This window comes from Callospermophilus lateralis, chromosome 11 (genome assembly GCF_048772815.1).
Source record: "Callospermophilus lateralis isolate mCalLat2 chromosome 11, mCalLat2.hap1, whole genome shotgun sequence".
Taxonomy (NCBI): Eukaryota; Metazoa; Chordata; class Mammalia; order Rodentia; family Sciuridae; genus Callospermophilus; species Callospermophilus lateralis.
This window is the reverse complement of record NC_135315.1, coordinates 97,047,518-97,061,172: the sequence shown is the minus strand read 5'-3', so window position 1 is coordinate 97,061,172 and position 13,655 is coordinate 97,047,518. Positions and strand designations below refer to the sequence as shown.

General features: G+C 33.3%; 1 pseudogene; it reads right to left on the bottom strand.

Annotated features, from left to right (window-relative positions):
* Positions 1–9,128: 9,128 nt before the first annotated feature.
* Positions 9,129–9,278, bottom strand: LOC143642357 (U2 spliceosomal RNA; annotated as a pseudogene).
* Positions 9,279–13,655: the final 4,377 nt, after the last annotated feature.

Below are 13,655 nucleotides of genomic sequence, written 5' to 3'. Positions count from 1 at the left end.
GGAGCTGTCTGCCGGCAGGGCGGGGACCCTTCTCGCCGAGCAGGGCCGCCGGGGGCGCTTGTAAAGCCGGGCGGCTGCAGCCTTGTGGCTAAGAACCAGGCAGGCGGGGTGGCTGTTTGCAGAGCAAGAGCGGGATGGCTGGAGCTGTCTGCCGGCCTGGCGGGAACCCTTCTCGCCGAGCAGGGCTGCCGGGGGGGCTTGTAAAGCCGGGTGGCTGCAGCCTCGTGGCTAAGACCCAGGCGGGTGGGGTGGCTATTTGCAGGGCAAGAGCGGGACCGCCAGGGTAGCCGGGATGGCGGAAGCTGTCTGTCGGCCGGGCAGGGACCCTTCTGGCCGAGCAGGGTCGCCGGGGGCGCTTGTAAAGCCGGGCGGCTGCAGCCTCGTGGATAAGAACCAGGCAGGCGGGGTGGCTGTTTGCAGAACCTGTATTTGTAAATCTTTGTTTTCAACAATGCCAAACAAAAAATGTGCTTGAATTTTAAAAGGTGACCTGAAAGGATGATTCCTTCTAATCTTTTTACAGACTTAATTTCTCATATGTGTTTTGTTTTTAAATTAGATTGTTTTATTTGACAGGCTATTGCACATAATCTCTTGTAAATAAAAACAAAAACTTTATAACCCATTTTATACCTTAGATGAGGCAGCATATCTTTAAATTCCTCTATGACATTAATATTTCCCTAGCCTTTTCCCCTTTTGTTTTTTTTTAATAATTGTAGCATAATAACAAAGAACCTGCTATTCTAATTTATCCTGTGTTTCAGTGAAATTCAGGAAGAACAAATTGATAGATTATTTCAAGTGTATTTAAAATCTGAAAACTACAATGAAAAATGTTGGTGGTAAGTTTTTAAATGCATATTACATAAGTTGATTGCAACCTTTAAATCTTATGTAAAGGAATATCTTACTAAGTGAACAATTGAATAAAGAATCTGTCAAAGACAGACACTTTCATAGCTTTGGTTATCAGATAGTTATCTCCAATCAGTTTTCTTTCATCAAAACATTTATTGAATCTCCCTATAGCAGGTGATAATCCTGCAACGTATATTACTTTTCACTTATTTCTGACAGTGCTGGAGTTTGCAATTTTTCAAATATGTTTTACTTGTTAGAGTAAAAAAACTCAATTTTATTGCTGGAAAAGACAGTGTTTGAGGGGATTGAGTTGTATAGGCACCCCTATGCTCTTCCTTCCAACTCCATATGTATCTCTTCCACGGGGCTGGAGTCTAATGCATGGTGCCTAAGCATTGTGGCCATATTGGCTTGCTATTCTCACTGCCTTTGCTGTAGGGATGTACCACTTTCCTTTCTTTTTTTTTTTATCTCCCTCTTTCTTCCTTTCATTGTTCATCAGCTTGGTAAACTCTCCCAATTCCAGTCTTCCTTCTCTGTTTACCCTAGTGTTTGGTTTTCTAGGGAAAAGTAGTAGAAGAAAATGGGTTGTTGTGTCAACAGCTTTGCACCTTTTTGCAAACCTTTTTACCTCTAGGTGGGTCTTGTCTGAACCTGTTTGCATTTTGAGTGATGTCTCCCTGAAGTGCTTTAAATTCTGTAGTGTTGATAATCTTTGTTTGTAGGGCCTCTGGGGAAAAAGCAGTTGTTTAGGGCATACAAAAATCATTTCCCTTAAAAGGAATCTGTTTCCAGTTTTTGGTGATGGATGTAAACCTAGAAAAGCCTTTAGGAAGGACTCTGTTTTAGCACCATGAGGGGGAAAAATGGTTTTGAAGCTGAGAGATGATTTTATGATTGACTGTAGATAGAGTCCTCATTCAAAAACAAATGGTGGTAGTGGTGGTGGTGGCAGTGAAAGAGAAGCAGGTAGACTGTATCTGAGTTTTTTTAATTGAAAAGAGAGTAATTTAATGCTACATAAAGACTATCTGGTCCTCAAAGAATATTACTTTCTGATATCTTTTTAATATTTTTAGTTATAGGTGGGCAAATACCTTTATTTGTTTATTTATTTATATGTGGTGCTGAAGATTGAATCCAGTGCCTCACACATGATAGGCTAGCACTCTACTGTTGAGCTAGAGTTCTAGCCGACTTTCTGACATCTAGAAAATGCAGTTTCAACTTTTTGTTCCTTCTCCCAACCTCTGAGAGAAATATTGGTATGTTTATAGTTTCTGGATTGCTTTTAATTACTAAAGGAGGCAGATTGCTTTCATTAAATTCAGAAATCATTGTTTTAAAAAATGAAGCCTCAAATCCCATGTTTGTTCTTTATGGAAAATACAAAATAAAAGTAAGCATGGTTTTTTAAAAATGAAGCATGTGAAATAAAACATATTAGATTTTGTTTAAATTGGTTTTATTCAGAAAGGCAGGTACTCAGAGATTCTGTATATAAAAGATTTTAAAAGGAAAGGAATATTTAAATTTGTATATTAATTCTTGATTATCCTTTAGAAAAGAAACAGGACAGATTAACTTACCAGAAAGTTCTAACAATACTCTAATTATGTCTATCACTCAGTTATTTCTAAGCCTTAGCCTTCTCTTAAATCTGTTATTTAAGTCTGTAAAGGAGCTAACTTCTCCAAAATTATTTAATTTACATGTCTGTACTAGACATGACAATGAAATAAAATACATGGGAATGATATATTTTCAGATATATCTTAACAGAAATGTTGCCCCTCCTCATCACTCTTTTGTAATTGTGGTGTATTTACTTGTTTATTGGATTTTGACTGATTTGTATAATATCTGTGCTAAGAAGTTCATTTTCTATGTTCAGTTTCTTTCTTCTACTTACCTTGGTCTTAGGCTAAAGCTTTCAATGCTTTATTATTCCTGTCATATTTCTGTTTTTATAAATCTATTGTCTTCAGTAAAAAAAGAGTCATTGATACAAAAAGATGACTCGCGTCTTTGTCAGTGCCAGCCATGACCATTTACTTGGAGTCTGAATGTTAACAATAAAAGTACAGAGTTCTGACTTTAAAACCTAGCCACATCTTTGTTATTTTATAGCATCCTTTAAGCCCTTTGCCACATCCAAGAGCAGTGCTTTGTAGTGTTCTTTAGCTGTTGGCTCAATTACCTAATTAATAACTATTTTATTTAATTAATGTTTATGTTTCTCTGTGGAAGGAATTAGCGCCACTTAATAAACAGAGTATATGCTTTCAGAGAATTTCATATCTTTTAAATTTGCCTGAGATTTATCTGTCGCTAGCACCCATCTTTTCTGTATTTTCTTTTACAAAATGTATTTAACATAATGTGGAAGTCTCATATATTAATCATGCTATGAGAAAATTCAGTCATACAAAGAATCAGTTTTGTCTGATTGTTTTCATTAGAATGGGACTAATCAAAATAAGTTTTCATTATACAATCAATGAAAGTGTGGTATTTTTGCATATAAATTTTATAAAATTAGTTGCAGTTTCATGTACCATTATAATGTAGGTGAATAGTTTTGTAGGTAAACAGAAGCTTTTGTTTTTTGATTGGATCTTATAGGAATTCTGTCTGCCACTCTGTAGTGTTGTTTGCACAGAAAATGTTTGGTACATAGTTCATAGGTAATCGGTGATACTGGAAAGATGATCACAAAGTGTTTTTTACAGGACACTTTCCAAGTTAGTAGATGCTTTCTTAAAATTTGAAACTTTAATAAGAAAGTTTCTCCCAGAATGAACAGAACATTCTAAATTTTTATACATAATTTCTGTTTTCAACTATACTGGTTCTCTTGAAATTGTACCAGGAATATTATCTATACACAAATCACCTTTATCTACAGAGGATACATTATTCCAAGGCCAAATTCTGTACACACTTATTTTCCATATACATAAAACCTGTGAGAGGGTTGAATTTTTAAGTTGAGCACAGTGAGAGATTACAGTAACCAATAATAAAATAGAGCAATTATAATAGATGTACTTGTAATAAAAGTTATTAAAAGTTAATTAATTGTTTATTGTAGAATTTTCCATTTACTATTTTGAAATTGTAGTTTGCCAGGGTAAGTGAAACCTTGGACATAGAGAACTACTGTATGCAACACTATGTTTTCTCTTTAACTCTTTAACATGTTTTAACAGTTCTTGTTTTTTTTTTAATCACTTGCTACAAGAAGTATAGACATAAAAAAATAGAATTCTAAGAACTGAATTCTTATTAATTAGGATGCTCTTCTTTGGAAACTCTCACTCCCTTTCCCTGTTATTTTTATTTTATTTCATTTTTTAATGTTGTAGTTGGATGCAATATCTTTATTTCTATTCATTCATTTATTCATTTATTTATTTTTATGTGGTACTGAGGATTGAACCCAGCGCCTCACATGTGTTAGGCGCGCGCTCTACCACAGAGCCACAACTTTGTTACCCATCCCTTCATTTGATAATTCTGTCCTATAAAAGAACTTTGGGAACCATGGCAAGTTACCAGAGAGATTGTGGCATTTTATTTACCATACACCACAATTTCACCTAAATTGCAGAGACTTTCCAGGAATGTTCTGAAAGAGAAAGAGGGCCTAAATAAATTTACTAGAGTATTGTCATTGTAACACCTTGATTTTCACATGCACAAATGAAGCAAAGCCAGTGTTTTATATTTATCTTAGTAAAAAGCTCAATTTGGGATTAGGGAATATACCCTCCTAGAAATCAAAGATATGAAAGACTGGATATGAAAGACTAGAATTATCAAAAAAGAAAAGGCAGAAGTGTCAAGTTAGGAGATCTTCAATTCCTCCAACTTCATCTGGGGACTGATGGGGAGGTAAAATAATGGAACCCAAGCTTCAGAAGGTGCATTTAGAAACAAAGAATTGTTTTTTTAGTGATGGTCACTGATCCTTTCTCACAAAGTGGTTCTGCTTATTTGGAATTAGATTGTGTGTAATTTTAGAGAACATTAAAGTGTTACCAACAAAATTACTAGGGTAAGTTGTCATGTTTTGATTAGTTTTGATATAACTAATGTTGATTTGATATGGTTTGATATAGTTTGCCTTAATTTGATATCTCTAGTAAGGAATATCTGATCACTGATCTGATAGAAATCAATTTTATAAAATTGATATTTGTTTGACTTGCTTCGTTCATATTTTGTGGTTTAGGAGATAAAGTTTCATATTTTCATGTAGGCAGTACTAAGCTAGGAGAAGTTTAGAATCTACTCATAGGAGTATGAGTGGATGGGAACAGAAATGGAGAAGTCTAGAATGTTAAAATATCCAAAGAAATATTTTAGTTCTGAAATTCCATAATTACATAGGGTGTTGCTTAGAGAATACTGGAATAGTGATGAAGGAACTCTGAAGTAGCATCTTCTTCAGATTCCTAGGGCAAGAATTGATATTCAGCTAGTTCCATAAAAATGCAAGTATACTTACTGAATGTGAATTATTCTCTGCTATACCATACAAAAAACATCCACCAAAATTTTTTTTTTATTTATATATTTTACTTTTTTCTTTCCTTAGGTATGGATGAACGTGGAGGTACAACATCTTGGGGAACAGGTGGTCAACCAAGCCCCTCCTATGACTCATCTAGAGTAAGTTTTCTTATTGACTCTTTTTTGGGGGCATTACTGGGGTTTGAACACCCAGAGGCTTGTAGGTGCTTAGGCAAGCACTAGTTCACTGAACTGTATCCCTAGTTTTTTTGTTTGTTTGTTTGTTTGTTTTTTGTTTTTTTTAATTTTGAGACGTGGTTTCAGTAAATTGCTGAGGATGACCTTGATCTTGTGGTTCTCCTGCCTCAGCCTCCTTATTATCTGTGATTACAGGCATGCACTACCAGGCTGGCTCTTATTAATTCTTGAATAGAAGGGTAAATATAATTTGAATAAGTAATTTCTTTGCTATGTGAACTCTTAGATAAATGAAGATAATTTATTTTCATGAATATAGACTACTCAGTCACTTCACTATAGACTTAATTCTTATTAAAAACTGTCATATTTTGTGGATTTATTGTATTTTGTGTTATTTCTGTATTTGAACTTGCCTGCAGTACTCCTCATGAAATCTAGAGGAGCTCAGAGTGCCTCATTATATTTATATAGTCATGTTTCTTTGTGCTAATTTGATTTGAGAAATGACATTAGCTTTCAGAGCACAGGCTTTCAGCCTCTCCTCTTTTAGTCTTATTCTACTTGCCACCAGCTATTTCTGTGAGGAACTATACAGCCCCATTTCTTAGAAAGATATCAAAACAGAGACAACATTTTTTGGTTGACAATTAAGAGAAAATAAGACCAAGCTAATACTGTTCTACATACAGAAAGTTCAAAGATTAGAACCTTTTTTACAGAAACAAACAGAAATCTCAAAAAAAAGGAAAATGAAAAATTAGATCAAAGAATTGCAATGAAATTATGCACTATGTTCCCAGACTCACTTGTAAACTGGTGAGTTTAAGAGATAATTTCCCAAAAGGCCATATTTAAATGAATAATGAACTATTTCTTATTTCTCTCAGAATTAACCAAGAGAAGATAAACAGGCATAAAATTTATCAGTTCTTAGCCCTTGAAGTGAATTGGTTAAATAGAAGTAAAACTGAATGTGTGATTTTAGTTCATAGTCTCAGAATGGATTATAGCCTTTTGCATTGAAAATGCTCTGTTAAAGTACTTCTTAAAATAATGAGGTTTTGCTGTTGTATTTGGTCATAGTATGTTTATTTAAATACTTTGTGAAGAACTGGATTAGTTATGTGGAATCTTAGAGACTGCAAAACATAGGATTTTAAGTTTTTCCTTTGGGAATCAGTGGCTGAGAAATCTACACTGCAGTGTAAAGAGTCCTGTGCTGCCTATCTGAAGACTTGGATTTTACTGTTGACATCACTATTAACTAACCAAAATTTAATCTTGGACACATTATTATTATTGGGGATTGTTAACCAGATAGATATACACATTTCTTTCCACCTTTAAAAGTTTATGATACTTTGAATAATATTGTGAATAATATTATTATATTTAGATTTTGGAAATAACAGCTTTATTTGGTGGGGAATTGACAATATGCTATTTATTAATATTAGAATAGTTTTTTTTAAAGGCTTGAGTTACTATGTAATAATAGGTTATTTCTTAGAGTGCTTTAAATGGTGCATTTGTATTTGATATTCATTTCCTTCTCAAAGTTTTTTGTTTTCCTACTGAGCACTATATAGGATTTTTAAAGAACATAATAATGTATCTAAACATTTATGTAACTTGTGATCCTGGAATTAAGTTTGGCTTCAGAGATGGGATCCAGAGAAAACTCTGCCTTTCTTATTGCTATTTGATTTATAGGTTAGATGTGTAATGCTGTCTTATATTCCTACTTTATTTTTTTGAGTATAGGTTATTTGCAGTGCAATGTTAGAATTGATTATATAGTGAAGTAGTTTTCTATAAAAAAAAAAGATTAGTCTCTAGGTATTCCCAGCCTACTGTACAACCTTATTTGTATTTCACCTTGTTTATTTGAGTGATCAAATAGGATGATGACCCAGTGCTATCCTTCTTTATTTTTGTTCCTACTGAAATCCACTTTTCCACCAATTTCCCTCCTTTTATTGTGGTCATAGTCTGACCCTAAAATGATCTAGTGAGCTAAAGAAAAAGCCACGTTGTTTGTTTGCTTGTTTTATTTCTCTCAGAATTAACCAAGAGAAGATAAACAGGCATAAAATTTATCAGTTCTTAGCCCTTGAAGTGAATTGGTTTAAATAGAAGTAAAACTGAATGTGTGATTTAGTGAGCTAATGAAAAAGCCACGTTGTTTGTTTGCTTGTTTTTGTTTTCTGAATCCAATTTTAAACTTTCTTCCCCCTTTAACTCTTCTCCCTCAGAGAGATACTCATGGTTACTTTTGAAGCTTCCCTCAGGACTAATTTTTATAGGAAGATTATCAACTTTTAGTGTTTCATCATTAGATACTGTTTACTGTCTTCACCATGTTTTTCATAATTTTAAGAATAAATGGTTATAATCGTCTTAATAAAACTCTAATTTGTACAAAGTGATTCATTCTTCTGCCTATTTTATCATGTTGAGGTTTTTAAATTCCTGTTTTATATTTTAGTACATTGGGGTTTTTAAATTCAGAAATAAATATTAGATGTTGGCTAAAAACAAATTTTGATATGCTACTAGTAAAATAGTTAACTCAATGTAAACTTTAACAAAATTACAAATACTTTTGTAAAAATCATGTGAAAAAATTAATTTAGATTTCATAATATTGTATTGACTGTACATTCCATTACAGAAAGTTCAAAATTGATTCGATTTTCATTAACATCACTAAATAGAAAATTTTGTTATTTTAGTTTTCATAAAATTTGAAGGGCCTGGTATACAAAAATAATACTGAAAAAACTACAGAGTACTTGGATGGAGTTATGAAACACACGCTTTTGATTTACATGGGTTAAACTATATAAGCTGCTGTTTTCCCCCCTTTTTGGCCCAATTCAATGCTATAAGAGAAAAAGAATGATTTTTTTTTTGCAGTAATGTAAAACTGTATTTGGCACCTGAGCCCTATTAATACTGTATGTCATATACATAGTTGTATAGAAGGGGCTATACAAAATCATGTAGGTTGAATTTAATATTTATTTAACAACTTTTCAAAGGAAATCTTTGTGTGCACCATACATGGGTCCTAAATTTACCATATAGATACTAAATTTAAGTCTGATTCTAAGGTATTTTTCTAGAATAGTAGACTTGTGCACATGAGCTCCAGAAAAGTCAAGTAGTGAAGAGGCACAGATTTTTATTTAGTATATTAGTCTTACATCCCTTCTCTGAGCATGGAAAAGTCACTTAAGCAGCTCTCCAGTTAGCTGTGGCTATCCCTCTTTTTACCAAATGCACCAGAAATAGCCTCACAGTGTAGATGTAGAGGTAGTTAAATTTCTGGCCATTAGAAATATCCACACAGAACCATTTAGTGAAGAGATTTTATGAGGTAGACAAGAAATATAAAGTGTTTTTAGAAGAAATAATAGACATATTCAGCTTTCTTGGGAAATATGGATTTGAAACAGGACATGTTTGAGGCAGTCAGAGGAAAAGAGCACTGCATTTTACCCTTAGATCTTTCTACCCTTGAGTCTTGGTTTCTGTACTTTTAAATGCCTGCTTACTTGTGCAGAATAAAAATACACACATAAAAAGAAGAAAAAAGCATCATAATGTGAAAGATACTTTCAATTTTTAGAAATTTTATAAAAGTCATGATCAAGGTACACTTGATCTTAGCCAAAAGGCCGAGAAGCAATCATGATCAAGGTAAAGCATCAGAGAAAATAAAGGATTTAAGTCTAAGGTAGTATAGACAGGGCAAAAAGAAGTTTATTTGATGAGTTTGTTCCCTCCCTTTCTTTTCCTTTAGTGCAAAGAAATGCTTTCTATATTTGCTATTGTACCAGGTATAAAAGCCAAATATAGCATAATTTTTCTTTCTTTCTTTCTTTCTTTCTTTTTTTTTTACTACAAAGAAATGATGATTTATTCTAGATTTAGATTTTTCTCCCTCTTGATACCAGGGTGATTGTGACAAGTTATTTAAGTCCACTGTACCTTAGTATATTTATCTGTGAAATGACATAATGATACCTACTTCATAGGGTTGTTTTGAGTATTAAATGAAACAATATACATAAAGTGCTTAGATCAGTGTCTGGTACATAGTGCTATGTGAGTGTTGGTTTTAAAACTGTTTCTCAAAATTTGTTAGATCTATATGTAACAATTACATAAATGTAAATGAAATGAGTACATTTGCAGATATACTATATTTTAAGTGTAATGACTGAGAATTATTTGCTCAATTAGTCTTACTTAATATACTTTAATTTCTTTAGATCTATAAAGGACATAAATAAAATCAATTTTTCTTCCCATACAATTGCTCACTTCTTTTTTGGGGGGAAGCAAAAACTTCTTGCTATTCAACTTTGATATAAAAGTTTTTGTATCTGCCTGATATGATGTTTTATACATAATGTGAGCTGTATATGTGTTTGCTGAATATAATCAAATTGGGGAATAATGATTATATTTACTAGGGTAATTGGATTTGGAGATTAAGGAAGGAAAACTTTAAAATTGACTTAAGATGATGAAGTTTGATGTAGATGATAGTAATATTGATGGTAGTAAGACATTTGTCCGAGTTTATGCATTGTTGTCCCTATGGTGATTCTACTTAGAAAAGAATTTCATTTAAGATCAAAGGTAATGAATACTTTTATGTGATCTTAGAGAAGTTACTTTACCTCTCTGGGTTTCAATTTTTTATCTCTAAAATTATGATAATTTTACACATATCTTGTACAGTTTTAGTGAAGGTGAAATATAATAATAGCTATTAAATATTTCACTTATTGATACTAAATGGAAGCTGCTTATTATTAATATTACCACTGTTATCAACAAATATCTAATAATTTAATGTACATTTTTATGGCTATATTTCCTGATATGTTTGATCTTTTAAGTCAATGGACATTTCAAGGGACTGTGTTGCCTTAGTTTCTCTGCCCTCTTAGCAATGTTACCATTAATCTAGATCAAGCTCTAAAGAAAGAGGAGTTTTCTGTTGTTATTCTTTTCTAAAATATCAAGTTTTTCATTCCTTCATTTAAAAGGTAACCTTCAGTTTGCTGGTAGTAAAGTACTCAGGGATTATATTTATAGGTGCCATCAGGGATCAGGAATTGGCATTCATTTTCTTTTTGTGATAAGGTTTGCAGATTAAAAGTCATTTATATTTTTGCTCTTTCTTCCCTGTGCATTTTGCAGTATTATAGAGTTTTCAAAGATGAAAGGATGTTAGTTATCTGTTTATACTCAGTCCCTTTATATCATAGATGAGGAAACCAAGACTTGGAGAGTTTGAGATTTGTGCTAGTTCCACAGAATACATGAGATCTGGATAGCTGTATGACTATTTAATGACATCCTCTGACTTAGAAGTCAGACACTGAATATTATGCTAGTGTATTTTAATCTTTTTACCTTAGTAGCTCCCAAGTCAAAGAACTGGCCTAAATATTCTGCCATATTCTGAAGGAGTGGGAGAGGAGAAAGGTGAAAAAAAGAAGAGGATCTGCTGCTGGTGAAAGAGGATATGGGGAATGATATGATAGAAAAATTTTCCTAACAAGTATAGTGTATTGTGGGGTAAAATAAAATTTAAAGACTAAGCGTTAAAATTGACCCAGCTGATTGATGGAGAATCAATGTCTATTTCTGGTATTCCTAATTCTTCCCTTTTTGGCTCTGACCAAGTTATTTCTGTTTAGCCAAATGCCCCACCCCCACCCCATGCCTATCCATTGATAGAAATGTCATGGATACTAATTATTTCACTACAATTCTGGACTTATGCCTGTTAGCGAAGAAGGAGAAACTGCCAGTGACATGGTAATGAATTGGCTTTAAAATACTTCATTTAGCTGATGTATATGACTCAGCACAAAAGGATTTTAAATAAGTAGATATATTTTGAGGCCTTTCATTTTAATACTTGCTGTGACTTCTGCTACCTTCAGAAATGAAAGGATGCCAGGGTTCAGCTTATTTAGACAGCACCAGCCACGTTCGCTTCACAGAACATTTATCAGGAACACACATGGACGGCAACCTGATAGACCAGATCAGGTAGAAAATGAAAATGTGAGGTTAGAAAGACTTTGGAGTTGATCCAGTATTCTAAATTTTGTATATAAAGCCATGCATTGGGAACTTGGGATGAAGAAAACTATATTCTTACTTTAGTTTTTATTTTTTGTTTTCAGATTCTGTGGAAACTAAAATTAAGTGTGTAAGGTTATCTGGATGAGATGAATGTTGTTTGTCTTGCAGTTCCTGGACATTTCTGCCACATGTGGCTAAAGGGAACTTTAATTTTGCTTAGTGCTCCTTCCTTTCTTAGCAGTTATTCAATATCTTTTCATCATGTGCAAGAGCTTTGCCAAGAGCCACTCCATAGTTTGTAGATAGAGAGCTAGATATGGGATAATAGAGCCTTGGCTTCCTTCATATGCTATCTATAAAACATACAGAGGTCATTCTGACCTCAGAAGGATTATACTGGCTGGAATTTTGGATTGACCAGTTGAGTAGTTCATTTACATTTGACAGCAGAGGCCATCGGAATTTCTAGGGCAGAAGGAATATGTTTTCATCTCCCATTGGAGCACAGTAGTATGAGAATCTCCCTTACAAATAAGGATATTAATAAGTGTCTGCTTTAAAGAAATTTTTGCTTCCCCAATTTTAAGATTCTGAGATTATTAAATGTATTCAGTTTTTGAAATATTAAAGGTAAAGAAATACATACATATTTTGGAATTCAGGAAATATGCTTAGAAAAAAAGTCATATTTACCTAAGGAGTTACACTTTAAAGCTTAAATTCTTCTAAGACAGCAATGGAAGAGCTATTATATGTAGCGAATAATGAATTACCAAAATAATGTCATTGGTATTTGAGGCGGGGGAGAGAGTACTTTGAGTTGTCAGAAAAGAGTTACTAGATAAGACAGTGGACATTTGGGTGAATAGAGGGGAAAGAAAGACAACTTTCTGAAAAGGTACAATAAGAGGGACTCAAAGACAAAGGCCTCCAGTGACTAACCTCAGTATAGAGTAAGTCAACTCATTCTGTCCATCAATGTTATGAGATTGGTAGCCTTTCTCTAAAAGAAATTGGCCTATCCTTCAGGGAGTAGGTAGCTAATTAAAAATAGACTTTTATTCAGGGAATGAATGAATGAAGCATGGATGCAAAATAAAAGAATGACAAATTATAGGACAATGCAGAAAGGTTAATTACATAAATCCATTTGTGTTGAACTAAACTTAGATTAGGATGATGGGAGCCAGATTATAAAGGAATAGAAAGCAGAAAAATTTCACAAAGTAGGAAAATGAAAGTTGCCCCCCACACACACACATACTAGGTGACTGGGAAAGATATAAAATCATTTAGATTCACTACTCCCACAGAAAGAGGATACCTGAATTAAACTTCCATTTTTTTTAAGACTGTGGCAAGTTAGTTATGGTAATTTAAACAAATATCAGATTATTTGATTTTGATAAATAAAATTTATTTACAAGTGGGAAAATCTAATCATATGAATAAAAATTGCTTTTATTGTCCCTTATTTGTCAGTATTCACAGGTAATTAAGCTTAGGATACCTTTAATATACCATAGGTATTTTCTCCAGATTGTTTATTTGCTAATGTTTTATTTTTGAAGGGGAATAAGGTATAGTTTTTGTAGCTACTAGGAGTTCAAATGGAATAAATAGAAAGGACACACAAATTTTGAAATAGTATTTTATGCCTCTTGATCTCAGGTACAAAACACGAGATGAAGCAGTTAAATAGCAAAGCAAGACAGAAGGGACAGAGACTTAAAGTAAGTGTTTTCTATGTTCCCATTAATCTCTGTTTTGTTACGTAACTGCTCCTTCAGAATGTTCTGAATGTGAAGAAAACTATGGGTAATAAAAGGGTGTATTTTAAAGTTAGGTTTAAATAAACCCATGAGAGTACGTATTTGTTACTCTTGGTGGTATTCAAAACAGCACCTACCTGTAAACTGTAATCTCTGTAATCTGTATGTTAGCATTTCCATCTC